Source organism: Oncorhynchus masou, chromosome 22, assembly GCF_036934945.1.
Source record: "Oncorhynchus masou masou isolate Uvic2021 chromosome 22, UVic_Omas_1.1, whole genome shotgun sequence".
Classification (NCBI taxonomy): domain Eukaryota; kingdom Metazoa; phylum Chordata; class Actinopteri; order Salmoniformes; family Salmonidae; genus Oncorhynchus; species Oncorhynchus masou.
Window position 1 is genome coordinate 14,412,030 of NC_088233.1, and position 15,165 is coordinate 14,427,194.

At 41.7% G+C, this 15,165-nt stretch overlaps 1 protein-coding gene across 2 annotated transcripts in view; it reads left to right on the top strand.

The window, feature by feature from the left end:
* The first annotated feature begins 1,284 nt into the window (after positions 1 to 1,284).
* Positions 1,285 to 15,165, top strand: part of LOC135509050 (suppressor of tumorigenicity 7 protein homolog) — a 125,046-nt gene continuing 111,165 nt past the window's right edge. Inside the window, exon 1 of one of the 2 annotated variants that reach the window (XM_064929356.1) lies at positions 1,285 to 1,436. The gene's annotated coding sequence lies outside the window, so the exon portion shown is untranslated. The remainder of the gene's footprint in view (positions 1,437 to 15,165) is intronic. The other variant, XM_064929353.1, reaches the window with a different exon arrangement.

Here is a 15,165-nt window from a genome sequence, read left to right on the forward strand (position 1 = left end):
AATACAGATATGCATCTGTTGGTCCACAGATACCTTAAAGAAAATGGGCCTCACAATGAACCTCAGGATCTTGTCACGGTATTTCTGTGCATTCAAATTGCTATAGATAAAATGCAATTGTGTTTGTTGTCCGTAGTTTATGCATGCCCATACCATAACCCAAACGCCACCATGGAGCACTCTTCATAACGTTGACATCAGTAGATTGCTCACCATACATGTACGTGGTCTGCAGTTGTGAGGCCGGTACTCATTCTCTAAAATGACAGAGGCGGTTTATGATAGAGAAATTAACATTACATTCTCTGGCAACAGTTCATGTGGATATTCCTGCAGTCAGCATGCCAGTTGCATGCTCCCTCAAAATTTGAGACATTTGTGGCGTTGTGTGACAAAACTGCACATTTTAGAGTGGCCTTTTATTGTCCACAGCACAAGATGCACCTTTGTAATGATGTTAAATCAGCTTCTTGATGTGCCACTCAGGAGTATGGATTATCTTGACAAAGGAGAAATGCTCACAATAACATGGATGTAAAAAAAAAAAAAAATAAATTGTGCACAAAATTTGAGAGAAATAAGCTTTTTGTGCATATGGAACATTCAAGGGATATTTTATTTCAGCTCATGAAACATGGGACTAACACTTTGCATGTTGCATTTATATTTGTGCTCAGTGTAGGTAGCCTGGAATGTGGCCTCTGTGTAGGTTTTTCACTATACACTTTAATTCAAGTCCCTCGTTACATAAATGTGCACACGTTGACCATGCTAAAAATGACAACAGATGAATTTATAGATAGAGGCTCTAGGGCAAACATACAATGTAGGATATGACTACCTTTTTGAGTACAGTATTGCACATAAAACGGGGAATCCTCAAAGCAGCTGGATTCAAGATACACTACACCTGAAAGATAACTTGGCTGACTGGCACGTATTCCCCATATTGATGAGGGGGAGGAGCCCAAACTTATAAAAGTGTATTTACTCTGAATGCAGTCTGATTTCATTTTCATTGCAAAGGTGAAAGATTGTCAGGTAATCAGCCAGTGGTGTGCATAAAATATGCATTAACACTGTATGGTTCGTTGACTAATTTTAATACAATTTAAAAAATATATATGTTTTTGTGTTATCAAATAAATAATGTTTTAATATTTTCAAAGTATTGAACAATAGCTATACACATGATCATACAGTAAAAACAGGGCATGGTATTATAGTCCCAGAAACACTGAGAATTGTACAGGTACTAGTACACAAAAAGTGATAGCCCAGAGTATCATGGTTGAAGATGGGACAGGTTTAGTGTAGCAACTCAAGTCCACCATCGCCTGGTCTTGGACTTACTTCTGGACAGTCTGGTTCTTTGTGATGCTTATTTGGTTGACATTTTAAGAGTGCCATTGAGATACAGCGACAATCTGACCAAGGTGAGATTATTCTTGCATGACGTGCTATTTTAATGACTTTAAAGTTGTATGTAACGTTACTTGCTTGCTAATTTTCTAGCTAAACTAGCTAGTTTGTGTATGCTAGCAGACTGGCAGACACGTCTACAGTCTCGCTAGACAGACATGGCTATATCACAGATAGAACAAGGAGAAAATTAAATATATTTGGCTATATATGTACATTTCTTCTCTAGTTTGTTAGGCTAGTTAATTTTAGTAATTTAGTAAGAAAATGCAACTGATAGTGTTTTATCTGGCTTTCAAATAACTAATTTCAAGGTAAGGCAATTCAACCTGTTCATTTTTTTGTGTATTGACTGAGTGTGTGGACACTAACCACACTTTCAGTCTCCATTATTGTGGTCCTAACTTTGCTAGCTAGTCAGCTAGTTTAGCTAACTAGCAAAGCCATGTTCCCAATGCAATGGTCTTTCTTTACTAAGTTAGCTAACTAGCTTCTACATGCATGGTGCCATATTGTATGGTAATTCTTTGTTGCTTTGTAATTATCCTAAACCCAGTTAGTAAAGCCACTAGTACAGGGCTAAACAGAGGATAAGTAATATCTCATATTTGGAACAGTAACTGTGTATTTATAAAGTGTTTGTAGCTAGCTGTTCTAAAGTAATAAAATAAGGGCATACAATTGAAAGATGTCTGAATGTGGGTAGCTGGCTCGTTATATGATTATGAAATGCTTAGTGTTTACTAACATATGTAACTGGTGACATGGCTAATGTGTTTTTTTGGATGCCATTTATGATTTCAGTAAAGACTCAACAACCACTTGGTAGAAAGCCAGAAAAAGTCATTGTTGATTTGAGTGATAGCCATCTTAGTCATGATTTCAATAGTTAATGTCAAAGTTGACTACCCTGCTTTAAAGGGACTAGGGCCGAGCTGAGAATGTGTTAACGTATGGGTGGCAGCAGTGCCTCAATGCGTAGGCCAACTTGTATGCATTGCAACCCGTTAATGACCCAGTTGTCGAGTGACCTATTACACGAAAACAGATAAGATGTACAGTGTACTAGCACTCAGTACATTAGCCTATTTTCTTTTTCTTCCCTGTAAATCCAATACGTGGGCCAAACATTAGCTTATGTTAATAACGTGACCTTTCTATCTTGGATAGCAGTAGAGGCTGCTGATGGGAGGATGGCTCATAATAATGTCTGGAACAGAGCAAATGGAATGACATCAAACACACAGAAACCATGTGTTTGATACTATTCCACTCCAGCCCTTACCACAAGCCCGTCCTCCCCAATTAAGATATGGGGCGGCAGGGTAGCCTAGTGGTTAGAGCGTTGGACTAGTAACCGAAAGGTTGCAAGTTCATATCCCCGAGCTGACAAGGTACAAATCTGTCGTTCTGCCCCTGAACAGGCAGTTAACCCACTGTTCCTAGGCCATCATTGAAAATAATAATTTGTTCTTAACTGACTTGCCTAGTTAATAGATAGAAGGCATATGTTGGACTACCTGTCTTTTTGAACTGTGGCTCAACAACACCCTCTCTTGTACTTATATCACTCCTTTTTAGTTCCTCTTCCCCATCAACCTTGTCTATGGTATGTTCCTCATATTATATATGGCAGGGGTATTCAACTCTTACCCTACGAGGGCCAGTACCTGTTTTTTTTCTTCTTCTATCTGATAATCAATTACACCCAGTGTCACAGGTCTAAAAGATTGTTCGCCTCTAATCAGGTAATGAAAGAAAAGCAGTGGAACTGGCTTCGAGGTACAGAGTTGAGTTTGAGAGATCTATGGTATTACTATTACATAACAGTTCTCACCTTTTTGAGTTCTCCTTTCCTCCCCTCGATATGCAAATCATGTCTCTGGGCATTTCCCTGGGAGCAAGATGTCAGTGATGGGTGGCAGTGGACCATAGAAGACTAGCGCAATTGAGTGGATATGAAGGGAGTTCAGTTCAAGCCATGAGTGGATGAGAAAATAATGCTTGACTCAACAATGCATGATGTGGTGTGAATGACTTGCTGTGTAGAAACATCACTGTCCTCTTCAATGGGGCAATCTGCAGTTCCAACAATGGCAAAGGTCAACCCGCCACTGATTTGGTAAAAAGCTGAGGGATGGGGCTGGAGATGACCATCCATGATATCCCATATGTGTGTATATATGCAAAGTTGATTTACATTCAAAATATATCAGCCTGAAAAAAAAAAGACCTGTTAAAACTATCATTTGGTTATCATGGATGGTCAGTCCTTATCTCTGACATGAATGTGTTGCTTTGTTTGTGGACCTGTCAAAAGCTTTTGATACTGTTGATCATGTTGTTTTATTGAATAACTTGTCCTCAATAGGTCTGAGCTCTGATGCTTGTTCTTCGTTTCATGATTATCTTAGTGACAGAACTCAGGCCATCGTGATGGATGGGGTTAAGTCTGAATGTCTTGAAGTTCATAAAGGTGTACCACGGGTAGGGCTGTTGCGGTGACTGTATTACCGCCACACCGGCTGTCACAAGTCATGAAGGCAGTCAAATTCCATGTGACCATTTAGTCATGGTAATTAGGCTTCTCCAAGCTCTGATGCGGCTGATGGTCATTAGTAGCCTACCAAACTTGCTAACTGCCTGGTACTCAGCACTCTATTCTCCCTCTAATCGAAGCCTAGGTATTTTCATTATTAAACATGCCATGAACTACACGGAGGGAAAAGTTCACTCTGCATTCAGCACCACGGACAAAACTCTTGTTAAGGGGAATGCACAAAATCACGAAAGAGCTCAACATTACATTTGAAATTACTCAATCAGTGTGAGGAGTGAAGCCTCTGATGGACATTGACTAGAGCAGGAAAGTCTGGTATAGTTTCTGATGTTGCTATGCGAAGGATTGCTGAGAGGTGAGAGCCATGTTAACCAACAGCATGTCATTTTCCAACACTTTGAATCCTCAAAATGATGACAAAACTCACCGTTCAAAGCACGCAGCAGCGATGTATACTTCTCCTGCTGGTCATCTGATAAGGAGTGTCGGAAGGTGGGCGAGATTGTTGTCTTCTACTTGGCGACTCAGGAGGAGTATTTTTCCCTTGAAGACTTTTACAAGGCTGAACATCATTTTATACTTTACTTTGAAAAACTCATTTTTGCACAATTTCTAGCAAGCTACTATTTGTAACTGTGACGTGTGTCAGTCTGTCAGTAAACTGTTTGTCCTCGTGCAGTTATTTATACGTGCAGTTATTTATACGTAAATCATTACACAAGGTTGAGTATTCATTGGGCTTTTAATTTGAATATCAAATACGTTTTTCAAAACTTTACTATCGCAAATTCTTTGTGAGTATAATTCCACGGGCGGTATTGAATCAGCTCGCGGCCGAATACGGCACCTGGGCTGGCGTTTGCCCAGGCCTGCTCTAATTACTCTGACATTAATGCAAATGTATTTGAAAATCTATTCAAACACTTCACGAGAGCCCATGAGCTCATGTTGCTCAACATTTCGATAGGCTATAGATTTCGATAGGCCATGCAATTGTGCTAGAAAACAGATTGATGGCCTCTTAGAAAGAGGAAGATCATCATTCTATAGGCTAGGAGTACTATATTTCTCAACTTTCCTAATATTAAGCACATTGCTTATATTTACGCTCCGTAGCCTACCTGGCTGGCATGAAAATAAACCATGGGGAAAAGTGTCCCCTATTCGCTATTTAATGAAGTGCATAGTTGACATGTATTTTTTTCATGCTGCCCCTGTTTTGATACAGGTGTATGATAATGCTCTATTAAAAAATGTCACACAAATTGGCTGCTTTTCCTACACTCTGCAGTCCAGCTCATCCCAAACCATCTCAATTGGACTGAGGTGATTGTCAGGTGATTGTGGAGGCCAGGTCATCTGATGCAGCACTCTCCTTGGTCAAATAGCCCTTACACAGCCTGGATGTGTGTTTTGGGTCATTGTCTTGGACAAGAAAAACAAATGACAGTCCCACTAAGCGCAAACCAGATGGGATGGCGTATCGCTGCAGAATGCTGTGGTAGCCAAGCTGGTTAAGTGTGCCTTGAATTCTAAATGAATCACAGACAGTGTCACCAGCAAAGCACCATCGCGCCTCCTCCATGCTTCACAGTGGGAACCACACATCCGTTCACCTACTCTGCGTCTCACAAAGAACCAAAAATCTCAAATTTGGACTCAACAGACCAAAGGACAGATTTCTACCAGTCAAATGTCCATTGCTTGTGTTTCTTTTTCTTATTGGTGTCCTTTAGTAGTAGTTTCTTTGCGGCATTTCGACCATGAAGGCCTGATTCACGCAGTCTCCTCTGAACAGTTGATGTTGAGATTAGAGGTCGACCGAATAATCGGAATGGCCGATTAATTAGGGCCGATTTCAAGTTTTCATAATAATCGGAAATCTGTATTATTGGGCGCCGATTTGCCCCAAAAAATAAAATACAAATCTTTTTTTAAAGTTTTATTATTATTTTTTGGTCATTTTAATTTTTTATATATTTAATTTTTTATATACCTTTATTTAACTAGGCAAGTCAGTTACGAACACATTCTTATTTTCAATGACGGCCTAGGAACGGTGGGTTAACTCTGCCTTGTTCAGGGGCAGAACGACAGATTTTCACCTTGTCAGTTCGGGGGATCCAACCTTACAGTTAGCTAGTCCAACGCAATAACGACCTGCCTCTCTCTCGTTGCACTCTGACTGCCTGTTACGCGAATGCAGTAAGCCAAGGTAAGTTGCTAGCTAGCATTAAACTTATCTTATAAAAATCAATCAATCCTAATCACTAGTTAACTACACATGGTTGATATTACTAGATATTATCTAGCGTGTCCTGCGTTGCATATAATCTGACTGAGCATACAAGCATACAAGTATCTGACTGAGCGGTGGTAGGCAGAAGCAGGCGCGTAAACATTCATTCAAACAGCACTTTAGTGCGTTTTGCCGGCAGCTCTTCGCTGTGCTTCAAGCATTGCGCTGTTTATGATTTTAAGCCTATCAACTCCCGAGATGAGGCTGGTGTAACTGAAGTGAAATGGCTAGCTAGTTAGCGCGCGCTAATAGCGTTTCAAACGTCACTCGCTCTGAGCCTTGGAGTGGTTGTTCCCCTTGCTCTTCATGGGTAACGCTACTTCGATGGTGGCTGGTGTCGTTGTGTTGCTGGTTCGAGCCCAGGGAGGAGCGAGGAGAGGGACAGAAGCTATACTGTTACACTGGCAATACTAAAGTGCCTATAAGAAAATCCAATAGTCAAAGGTTAATGAAATACAAATGTTATAGAGGGAAATAGTCCTATAATTCCTATAATAACTACAACCTAAAACTTCTTACCTGGGAATATTAAAGACTTATGTTAAAAGAAACCACCAGCTTTCATATGTTCTCACGTTCTGAGCAAGGAACTGAAACGTTAGCTTTCTTACATAGCACATATTGCACTTTTACTTTCTTCTCCAACACTTTGTTTTTGCATTATTTAAACCAAATTGAACATGTTTCATTATTTACTTGAGGCTAAATTGATTTTATTGATGTATTATATTAAGTTAAAATAAGTGTTCATTCAGTATTTGTTGTAATTGTCATTATTACAAATACACTTTTTTTAAATCGGCCAATTAATCGGTATCGGCTTTTTTCGTCCTCCAATAATCAGTATCGGTGTTGAAAAATCATAATCGGTCGACATCTAGTTGAGATGTGTCTGTTAGTTGATCTCTGAAATATTTATTTGGGCTGCAATTTCTGAGGCTGGTAACTCTAATGAACATATTCTCTGCAGCAGAGGTAACTCTGGGTCTTTCTTTCCTGTGGTGGTCCTCAGGAGAGTCAATTTCATTATTGTGCTTGATGGTTTTTGCGAACTTGAAGAAACTTTCAAAATTCTTGAAATGTTCTGGATTGACTGACCTTCATGTCTTAAAGTAATGATGGACTGTCGTTTCTCTTTGCTTATTTGAGCTGTTCTTGCCATAATATGGACTTGGTCTTTAATCAAATAGGGTTATCTTCTGTATACCACCCCTACCTTGTCACAAATGATTGGCATTAAGAAGGACATTCCACAAATTTACTTTCAACTTTCAATTTACTTTCAACAAGGCACTCCTGTTAATTGAAATGCATTCCAGGTGATTACCTCATGGAGCTGGTTGAGAGGATGCCAAGAGTGTGCATAGCTGTCTTCAAGGCGGCTACTTTGAAGAATCTCAAATATAAAATATTTTTTTATTTAACACTTTTTTTTTTTGGTTACTACATGATTCCATATGTGTTATTTCATAGTTTTGATATATTCACTATTATTCTACAATGTGGAAAATAGTAAAATAAAGAAAAACCTGTGAATGAGTAGGTGTGTCCAAACTTTTGACTGGTACTGTATGTATGTATTGCCACCAATGCTCCTTATAGGACTCATCACTGCATTCTATACTCTGTAAACTGGTCATTTCTGTATACCAGTTGCAAGACCCACTGGATGATGCTTATTTATAAAACCCTCTTAGGCCTCACTCTCCCCTATCTGAGATATCTACTGCAGCCCTCATCCTCCACATACAACACCCTTTCTGCCAGTCACATTCTGTTAAAGGTCCCCAAAGCACACGCATCCCTAGGTCACTCGTCTTTTCTGTTCGCTGCAGCTAGCGACTGGAACGAGCTGCAACAAACACTCAAACTGGACAGTTTTATCTCAATTTCTTCATTCAAAGACTCAATCATGGACGCTCACTGACAGTTGTGGCTGCCTTGTGTGATGTATTGTTGTCTCTGCCTTCTTGCCCTTTGTGCTGTTGTCTCTGCCCAATAATGTTTGTACTAGAGGTCGACCGATTATGATTTTTTAAACGTCGATACCGATTATTGGAGGACCAAAAAATAGCCAATACCGATTAATCATTAATCATGATTTTTTTTATGTATAAAATATATATATTTTTTTTGGTGATTTATTTATTTGTAATAATGACAATTACAACAATACTGAGTGAACACTTAAAAATAAATTTAGCCTCAAATAAATAATGAAACATGTTCAATTTGGTTTAAATAATGCAAAAACAAAGTGTTGGAGAAGAAAGTAAAAGTGCAATATGTGCCATGTGAGAAAGCTAACGTTTGGGCCCCCCGGGTGGCGCAGTGGTCTATGACACAGAGACTCTGGGTTCGCGCGCAGGCTCTGTCACAGCCGGCCGCGACCGGGAGGTCTGTGGGGTGATGCACAATTGGCCTAGCGTCATCCGGTTTAGGGAGGGTTTGGCAGGTAGGGATATCCTTGTCTCATCGCGCACTAGTGACTCCTGTGGCGGGCTCCAGGCGCAGTGCATGGTGTTTCCTCCGACACATTGGTGCGGCTGGCTTCCGGGTTGGATGCGTACTGTGTTAAGAAGCAGTGCAGCTTGGTTGGGTTGTGTTTCGGAGGACGCATGGCTATCGACCTTTGTCTCTCCCGAGCCCGTACAGGAGTTGTAGCGATGAGACAGGATAGTAACTACTAACAATTGGATACCATGAAAAGGGGGTAAAATTTGAAAAAATAGACATAAGAACTTTGTGGTAGTTCCTTTTAACATGAGACTTCAATATTCCAAGGTAAGAGGTTTTAGGTATTTATACAACTATTTTATAGGACTATTTCTCTCTATACCATTTGTATTACCTTTGACTATTGGATGTTCTTATAGGCACTTTAGTATTGCCAGTGTAATAGTATAGCTTCCGTCCCTCTCCTCGCCCCTACCTGGGCTCGAACCATGAACACATCGACAACAGCCACCCTCAATGCATCGTTATCCATGCAGAGCAAGGGGAACAACCACTCCAAGTCTCAGAGCGAGTGACGTTTGAAACGCTATGAGCACGCACCCCGCTAACTAGCTAGCCATTTCACATCGGTTACATCAGCCTCATCTCGGGAGTTGATAGGCTTGAAGTCATAAACAGCTCAATGCTTGAAGCACAGCGAAGAGCTGCTGTCAAAACGCACTAAAATGCTGTTTGAATGAATGCTTACTGTCATGTCTTGTTATGTCTGTTCCTGTCCTTTCTCTTGATTCTCTCTCTCTGCTGGTCTTTTTAGGTTACCTTCTCTGTCTCTCATTCCTCAGCTGTTCTACATCTGCCCTAACTAGCTCTTTCACTCTTCACACCTGTTCTCTCTTCCCCCTCTGATTAGGTCTCTATTTCTTTCTCTGTTCCTGCTACTTTCAGTGTCTGATTCTTGTTTGTGTTTTTTGATGCCAGAAGCAAGCTGTCGTCTCGTTTGCTTCCACCTTGTCCTGTCCTGTCGGAGTCTGCCTGGCTGAAGCATCCTGCACTATACTAACGTTCTTTTTGTTCCCCTGACAACGTTGGAAGAGGATTTATGCCATTCCTGTATTTTCATTAAAGAACTCTGTTTTCTGTTAAAACCGCTTTTGGGTCTTCACTCAAGTTCATAACAGCTTACTGCCTACCATCGCTCAGTCATTCTGTTCAGAACAACACTGTCCGTGTATGACACAATGTTGTAACTGTACAAACATAGTGATCATAAACGTTGACACTGTAGGCTACATGACATGAGTTTTATGATATGGAAATGTGAAGTACACATTTGAACTAGACAGGTGTTTTTGGCTTGCTTTTATGACATCAGTGGTATTTATTATAATCCTCAACGTATCTTTCAAAATACTTTAAGTCCTCTTCAGTTACAGAATTTCCTTCACTCAGACAACAAAAATATGCAAAAGTTGTGAAGCGAGGAGCCTGAGGTCTGACGTCATTTTATAGCGTGTTACTGTACAGCCAATGCCAAATCAAAATCAAATCAAATCAAATTTTATTTGTCACATACACATGGTTAGCAGATGTTAATGCGAGTGTAGCGAAATGCTTGTGCTTCCAGTTCCGACAATGCAGTAATAACCAACAAGTAATCTAACTAACAATTCCAAAACTAATTTCTTATACACAATGTAAGGGGATAAAGAATATGTACATAAAGATATGAATGAGTGATGGTGCAGAGCAGCATAGGCAAGATACAGTAGATGGTATTGAGTACAGTATATACATATGAGATGAGTATGTAAACAAAGTGGCATAGTTAAAGTGGCTAGTGATACATGTATTACATAAGGATGCAGTAGATGATAGAGTACAGTATATACATATACATATGAGATGAATAATGTAGGGTATGTAAACATTATATTAAGTAGCGATATATTTTACATCCTTTCCCATCAATTCCCATTATTGAAGTGGCTGGAGTTGAGTCAGTGTGTTGGCAGCAGCCACTCAATGTTAGTGGTTGCTGTTTAACAGTCTGATGGCCTTGAGATAGAAGCTGTTTTTCAGTCTCTCGGTCCCAGCTTTGATGCACCTGTACTGACCTCGCCTTCTGGATGATAGTGGGGTGAACAGGCAGTGGCTCGGGTGGGTGTTGTCCTTGATGATCTTTATGGCCTTCCTGTAACATCGTGTGGTGTAGGTGTCCTGGAGGGCAGGTAGTTTTCCCCCGGTGATACGTTGTGCAGACCTCACTACCCTCTGGAGAGCCTTACGGTTGTGGGCGGAGCAGTTGCCGTACCAGGCGCTGATACAGCCCACCAGGATGCTCTCGATTGTGCATCTGTAGAAGTTTGTGAGTGCTTTTGGTGACACGCCGAATTTCTTCAGCCTCCTGAGGTTGAAGAGGCGCTACTGCGCCTTCTTCACGATGCTGTCTGTGTGAGTGGACCAATTCAGTTTGTCTGTGATGTGTATGCCAAGGAACTTAAAACTTACAACACCACACTCCGAGGGCCCTCACCTCCTCCCTGTAGGCCGTCTCGTCGTTGTTGGTAATCAAGCCTACCACTGTTGTGTTGTCCGCAAACTTGATGATTGAGTTGGAGGCGTGCGTTGCCACGCAGTCGTGGGTGAACAGGGAGTACAGGAGAGGGCTCAGAACGCACCCTTGTGGGGCCCCAGTGTTGAGGATCAGCGGGGTGGAGATGTTGTTGCCTACCCACACCACCTGGGGGCGGCCCGTCAGGAAGTCCAGTACCCAGTTGCACAGGGCGTGGTCGAGACCCAGGTTCTTGATGACGAGCTTGGAGGGTACTATGGTGTTAAATGCCGAGCTGTAGTCGATGAACAGCATTCTCACATAGGTATTCCTCTTGTCCAGATGGGTTAGGGTAGTGTGCAGTGTGGTTGAGATTGCGTCGTCTGTGGACCTATTTGGGCGATAAGCAAATTGGAGTGGGTCTAGGGTGTCAGGTAGGGTGGAGGTGATATGGTCCTTGACTAGTCTCTCAAAGCACTTCATGATGACGGAAGTGAGTGCTACGGGGCGGTAGTCGTTTAGCTCAGTTACCTTAGCTTTCTTGGGAACAGAAACAATGGTGGCCCTCTTGAAGCATGTGGGAACAGCAGACTGGTATAGGGATTGATTGAATATGTCTGTAAACACACCAGCCAGCTGGTCTGCGCATGCTCTGAGGGCGCGGCTGGGGATGCCGTCTGGACCTGCAGCCTTGCGAGGGTTAACACGTTTAAATGTTTTACTCACCTCGGCTGCAGTGAAGGAGAGACCGCATGTTTCCGTTGCAAGCCGTGTCAGTGGCACTGTATTGTCCTCAAAGCGGGCAAAAAAGTTATTTAGCCTGCCTGGGAGCAAGACATCCTGGTCCGTGACTGAGCTGGATTTCTTCTTATAGTCCGTGATTGACTGTAGACCCTGCCACATACCTCTTTTGTCTGAGCCGTTGAATTGAGATTCTACTTTGTCTCTATACTGGCGCTTAGCTTGTTTGATAGCCTTACGGAGGGAATAGCTGCACTGTTTGTATTCGGTCATATTACTAGTCACCTTGCCCTGATTAAAAGCAGTGGTTCGCGCTTTCAGTTTCACGCGAATGCTGCCATCAATCCACGGTTTCTGGTTAGGGAATGTTTTAATCGTTGCTATGGGAACGACATCTTCAACGCACGTTCTAATGAACTCGCACACCGAATCAGCGTATTCGTCAATGTTGTTGCCTGACGCAATACGAAACATGTCCCAGTCCACATGATGGAAGCAGTCTTGGAGTGTGGAATCAGCTTGGTCGGACCAGCGTTGGACAGACCTCAGCGTGGGAGCTTCTTGTTTCAGTTTCTGTCTGTAGGCAGGGATCAGCAAAATGGAGTCGTGGTCAGCTTTTCCGAAAGTGGTTCGGGGCAGGGCCAATGCGTTCCAATTTAGGCGAAAGGTCAAAATCAGCGAGGAGAGTGAATGTGGATGGAAATCTGCTTGCTTAAAATGATGGTCCTGCTCACTTCTTCTGAGGTTTAACGGCGGTTGGCATCCCAATTTGTTGCATTACTGCCACCTACTAGACTGAGTACAACTCCCTTATACTTGAAAGAGAAAAATGTACTAAATAAATACCCTACCATATAACACTATACTCATTCATTTCAAATGATTAAAAAAAATGAACACCCCACCTACACCAATAATTAAATGTATATATTTCTACCTCATGCCATTTATTATTATTATTATTATTATTATTATTAATATTATTATTATAATACCTTTATTTCAACAAGGAACACAGACTGAATCCAAGGTCTCTTTTACAGCTGGGTCCTGCATATACATGTTTACACATACAGTTTAGGTACAATGATTAAGAAACTACACAAGGCAAACAAAACGATCACAGATTGCACAAAAATATAACAACAGATTACATTTACAGACAGGTTATTCCCCTAACAGTTTATTCCCCTAACAGCACAAGAACTTACATTACCCGAAACAGTTACAAGCAATACAAAAATAAAAATCCTCCAATAAATGTTTAAAATGGGCGACAGGGGGACACCCTGAAAGGATGGGACATCACCACCTAACACGTCCTGTAACTCTTCTGCTGTCAAGTCTCACACACCCAAATGGTGCAGCTGCCACCACAACCTCCATTTCTGAGACTTCCGATCCATCCCTGCAGTACAATTGATAACCATTGATATAAATGCAAAAAATCCAATCTTACTGAAACTTATGTCACTTCTTGGCCTCTCCCTCTGTACTGGTATATCTCTACTACTCTCCCCACTCCTCCCTCTGTACTGGTATATCTATACTACTCTCCCCACTCCTCCCTCTGTACTGGTATATCTCTACTACTCTCCCCACTCCTCCCTCTGTACTGGTATATCTCTACTACTCTCCCCACTCCTCCCTCTGTACTGGTATATCTCTACTACTCTCCCCACTCCTCCCTCTGTACTGGTATATCTCTACTACTCTCCCCACTCCTCCCCCTTAACCCATCTTCCTCTACTTTCTAAACTGCCTGAACATATGACAGCTTCTGCTCTACTCTACCCCTGGAAACCCCACCTGCCTCTCTTGCATGGGATATTTCTGATCCCCAGCTCCAAGGGCACCCCTACAATTAACACATTCCACTACTTTCCCCAATACTACACATTACTTTGTCTCATGCCCTTCTGCACATTTGTCACACCTTGGACCCTTCCGCCTACACACTGCTGCCACATGCCCATAAGCTTAACACCTGTAGCGTCTTAATGTATTCGGCACATACGCTCGTACAGGGGAAAAAAGTATTTAGTCAGTCACCAATTGTGCAAGTTCTCCCACTTAAAAAGATTAGAGAGGCCTGTAATTTTCATCATAGGTACACTTCAACTATGACAGACAAAATGAGAAAAAAAAATTCTCCAGAAAATCACATTGTAGGATTTTTAATTAATTAATTTGGTGGTGGAAAATAAGTATTTGGTCAATAACAAAAGTTTATCTCAATATCTTGTTATATACCCTTTGTTGGCAATGACAGAGGTCAAACGTTTTCTGTAAGTCAAGGTTTTCACACACTGTTGCTGGTATTTTGGCCCATTCCTCCATCCTCTAGAGCAGTGATGTTTTGGGGCTGTTGCTGGACAACACGGACTTTCAACTCCCTCCAAAGATTTTCTATGGGGTTGAGATCTGGAGACTGGCTAGGCCACTCCAGGACCTTGAAATGCTTCTTACGAAGCCACTCCTTCATTGCCCGGGCGGTGTGTTTGGGATCATTGTCATGCTGAAAGACCTGGCCACGTTTCATCTTCAATGCCCTTGCTGATGGAAGGAGGTTTTCACTCAAAATCTCACGATACATGGCCCCATTCATTCTTTCCTTTACACGGATCAGTCGTCCTGGTCCCTTTGCAGAAAAACAGCCCCAAAGCATGATGTTTCCACCCCCATGCTTCACAGTAGGTATGGTGTTCTTTGGATGCAACTCAGCATTCTTTGTCCTCCAAACACGACGAGTTGAGTTTTTACCAAAAAGTAATATTTTGGTTTCGAAATGACGTAAGTCTAGTACGAGAATACCGACAACCGGGAAGCATATATTCTATGTAACGACCATCTGTACGCCTGACGGATCCATTACAACAGACACTATCCAGAGCCGCTGAGAAAGCGACAACTACGAAAGACAATGTGATTTCTGGGGAAGTTAACCAGAGACTCTGACTCTCCAGCAGACAGACCGTCGATTCCAACAGAGAAGACGACAACGACATTCGGGCATAAATATATACATTGCAATTATGTTCAAATGAGTGGCCGTTCATGTGCAAAGGATTAGCATTTCAATGAATATAATTATCAACTCTGTTTAGTGAATCCATTTAGCCTTTCCCGCTTTTT